This window comes from Pezoporus flaviventris, unplaced genomic scaffold (genome assembly GCF_033815535.1).
Source record: "Pezoporus flaviventris isolate CSIRO_AGI_PZ_B2104156 unplaced genomic scaffold, CSIRO_AGI_Pfla_v1 ptg000055l, whole genome shotgun sequence".
Lineage (NCBI taxonomy): Eukaryota > Metazoa > Chordata > Aves > Psittaciformes > Psittacidae > Pezoporus > Pezoporus flaviventris.
The window spans coordinates 5,820,074-5,824,736 of record NW_026892603.1 but is presented as its reverse complement, the minus strand read 5'-3'; positions in this window follow the sequence as shown (position 1 = coordinate 5,824,736).

The window sequence follows — 4,663 nt, the reverse complement described above, 5'->3', positions numbered from 1 at the left end:
CTTTTATAACACAGAAAACTGAAGAGTTTCAGCTGTTTCCTAGTGATAGTTCTGACTAAATACATCTTTATGATAGCATAGGTATTTTTCAAAAAAATCTTTGACCTCATTTTCCTGTCAAAAATAACTTTTTTCTATTTGGATTATTCTCCTTATTATCTGTTTTTTTTCTTACCTAATAATTTCTTTGTATATAAACTGTTTATAGCATTTTTAAAAATGAGAATTTTTCAAACAAAGTTTCAAGAATGCAGCTCTATAAAAGTTTTTTAGTTCTATAACACGGCAGATATTTAGACTATGAAGCATTTCAGATTTGTTTTTTGCTACAACCAAACCAAATGGACTGGCTTTTAAGTTTCCCCTTATTGCTTCTCAATTTCCTGCTCTTTTCTTATAGTCCATTTTTCTGTTGTCTCTCTCCTTACAAGAAAAAAGAAACAATTGAGTAACAGCATCTCTGACTAACACAAAAAGATGGAAAACATTATTTTTGAAAGCTATGTGAATTAATCATATTTTAGCTTTTAAATCCATCACAGATGATAAGTGTTGTTTCACCCGAAGTGATAAAACTTCATCTGGTGTAAACAATAAGCTCTGGTGTTTATTTTGGTTCACTTTAATAGACAATGACCATTTGCAAATTGGGTTCCTGTGCTTTTGAACTTTGTGAGAGTTTGGTTCTTAGAATATGATGGGTCATAAGCAAAGTGTGATGTAGTTTTTCTTGGACTTCTCATAAAAAATAATTTGCCTTTTTCTTTTCTTTTTTTTTTTTTTTTTTACCCTCTTAGGGAGGGTTTTCTTCAGTTGGTCCAAACTTCAACTTGGAGCATTGTCCCAGTCAAAGTCCAAGACAAACCAGCAGCCTTCATATCTTCCCATGAAGTAGTCAGCAGTAACTACTGCAGAGAGTCTTCATTCAACAGCCCTCACAAATTAACTACCTGTGCCTCCCAACCCCATATCTTCTGTAGGTAGTTGTTGCTACCTGAGTTCTTACTCTTACTTCTTTCATCCATGTTTAATCCAGACATCTTCTGTGAATTTCTTAGCTTTTATTATATAGCCTTATTGAAAACCAGCTCTTACTCTCAGTCTATTAGTTTGAGGAAAATCAAATAAACAACAGGTGAAATAGTCATTCTGCAAAACCAGAGCAAAAGCAGCCTTATTTATTAGGTTGTATCAATGCCTTTTGCTAATCACTTTATTTTTTCAAAAAATGGAAATCTTATTTTTTATTTAAAAAAATAGGTGTTAAGTGCTTTAAGTGTACTTAAAAGATATTTTTTTTCTATTTAAATGTGTTTTGTCAAATACTTCTCAGAAAAAAATTCCTTCAGCAATTCAGAATTCATATCTTGCAAACAACTCAACTTATGGCCTTTGATTTCAAAGTTATTCAGGAATAAGCTTCCCGCAGTCAGCTAAATAAACCTAAAATTTTTGAGGTCATATCAGAGTCTAGTAGTTCTTTATTCTTATTAAGGCATGGTAACACCATATGACTACATTTTAATCTATTTTCCTGCCACACACTTCAAGTTGAGATGGACATTCCTTATGAAGTATTCAGTCAGTAAGAAGGAAATTCTTTAAGTATTAAATGAGTATATTGATTCTTTTTTTTTAAACCTAACCTAAAATATATTGACTGAAATAACAGTGGCAAGAAAACATTTTATGGTGTGAAGAAAGAATAAACTATGGGTTTTTCGCCCCGAATGCAAAATACTATTGCAAAATTAATATATTATGTAACAATACATAACATACAGTTGAATTCTCCTGTATGAAATATCACTGAATTCAATAAGACTGAATGAGATCCCAGAAGAGAATAAATGAAAACAGGTACTGGCTGCTTAAAATAGAAAATCAGGTGAGCAGTATCAAATTGGGATCATCTTTGTGTTTTAAGAGTTTAATAATTCATTACGAGTATGATCATCAGAAGCTCATAAAAAGCTGGTATGTAAATTCATTGTTCATTGATATTAAAAAAGAGACACATCTTTGAATAAGTGATCACAGTGCAGTTCCAAAGAAATCAGAAAAACTGTAAGAATCTGAGAAACCTAGCAGCTCCTTGAAATACTATAGTAAGTATAATAGCAGCCTTTCAGTATCTGAAGGGGGCCTATAGGGATGCTGGGGAGGGACTCTTCACTAGGGACTGTAATGATAAGACAAGGGGTAAGGGGTTCAGACTTAAACAGGGGAAGCTTAGGTTAGATATAAGAAGTTCTTTACTGTGAGGGTGGTGAGGCACTGGAATGGGTTGCTCAAGGAAGTTGTCAATGCTCCATCCCTGGTGGTATTCAAGGTCAGGTTGGACAGAGCCTTTGGTGGCATTGGTTAGTGTGAGGTGTCCTTGCCCATGGCAGGGGGGCTGGAACAAGATGATCTTAAGATCCTTTCCAACCCAACTATTCTATGATTCTAAGATCATATGATTCTGTTTCAGTTACTGGTTTGAGTTCTGTATGCTTTATTATCGTGATGTGTGATTATGTTTTCAAAGCACCTAAATAAAATATTTCTATCTTACTAGCTTCTTAGTCGTAAAAGGGTTTTCTAGATCTACATCCTAAAAGGTATCTAAACGCATAGGTCTCATTGATTTCTTTGGTTGTTAGGCATCTGAATACCACTATGTTACAGTAAGTTCACTCAGCAAAGTGTGAACAGTCTTAAGAATGCAGAACCCTATGCAGTTCTTTCCCCCTCATCTCCTTTCTCAAATATAATGTACAATATGATTAGTCTTTGAGTATCCTATACCATTCAAACCTATGTGGATAGCTGTTACCTGTGTACCTTCATTTCTGTTTATCTTACTGAAAATCAATTGGTCTTTCACTGGTTTCTTGAGGCGTCTTCTTAAGATTCTACATGCAATACAGCATAAATATGAGTTCATTATTATTCCTGTCTGTCCTTCTCACTGCCTTGATTCCATTACATTTGGTCATACTTTTATCATCTTTTCTTATCAAACCATTAATTTTGGCATGATCCTTAGTTTTATGACAACAAACATATTTTCAGCTGCTTTTCTTTCTGACAAAAGCCTTATATTCAAGATCTATTTGATTAGCCTGGATTCAATCTAAGCACTTGACCACTCCCTTTTATTTTCTGCTTGATTTACTATACCTTCCTTTTCTCATTTCTTTCAATATCCACTTTTGCCCTTCCAAGCTCTTCCACAGTTTTGTTGTATTTTGTGTGATCTCATTTAACTGCATATAACATTTATGTTTCTTGTATCTTTAAAGCCATGTGTACCTTATTCTGTCTTAGTATATGAACATGATCTATTTTATGTTTCCCTAGTCTTGATATTCTATTTTATTTTCAAAAAATTTGAAATCTCCTTACAGTTTTCTAGAGCAGTAATTTATGAATTTTCTTACAACATTAAATCCCCCCAAAATTCAGTATTGATGTGAATGAAACAAATACCAAAAGGAGAAAAAATAATCTAAGTAACAGAAGAATCATTTTCTATGCTATGCAATTTTATTGAGGCTACACATTATTTTAAATGTCTCTTTCTTTTTACCTGATTATATATGTATTATTCATTTTCCTTACATGTTTAAAACTAAACAGCACTTTCTTCAGAGCAAAAGAGAGAAATAATAGTTTCCTAAAATATTTGGAAAGAACACCATTCTGAAAGACATAGAAATTATTATTCACAATCTGCGATTTCATAGACTCACTGTAATACATGTTACAAAAAGCATTCAAAGATACAAAATTAGACTATTTAATGTGTCCTGAAGATATGGCAGGCAGTATATTTGAAAGCTAACATAGAGATCTAGGACATTACTTAATAATCTCATTTCTTAAAGTCAGTATACATTTGTATGTGAATGAGCTAATGAATTGACAGGAAATAGGAAAAAACTTAATACTAAAAATTCTGAAAGAAATGGGACTGAATGAAGGACGAAGGATTAGATACCCATATTTTTTTACTCCATCAATAGTTATTAAAAGCATAGCATTTTGCTTTGAAAAACTCCTCAAAAGACTCAGCTTCGGACTTTTTTTTTTTTTTTTTTGTGGGGGTGACTCTAAGAGGGACTCAAAACTAAAGCAAAGAGCACAATTTCCCAGTGTATTCTTTCTTGAGGAGCAATCTTGCATCTGACTGAGCAAGAAAAATCACTGACAATTTTTTGACTCAACCAAGGTCTATCTTTTCGTAATGTTATTGCATAATAACAAAATAATATGGCTGTGCTTCACTCTCCTTCTGTATCTGTGGGGCAAAACTGGCATCACACTGTATCCAGGTAGACATCGATCCTTGTAAGGTTCTTCTCATAAACAGAGTGCCAGAGGCATTCACCATGGAGCCCATAGGGAGGACAGGTATATCTCATAAACTGGAATATCCTCACAATATGAAAGAGTTGAAAAAAAAAACTAAAAATTAGCAGCCACCAAATACTCACTTGTAAAGATATATTCCTGCTAAACATAATGTCAGAATTTTTTGTATTACTTTGAATAGTGGATAGTATGGTTTACTTCAAAACTTTGGGTAAATAATATAATAAAATTGCACATAATAAAAATTGCATAATATTGCTGTGATGAAAGGTCCATATCACATATTACAAAAAACTGCAATCTT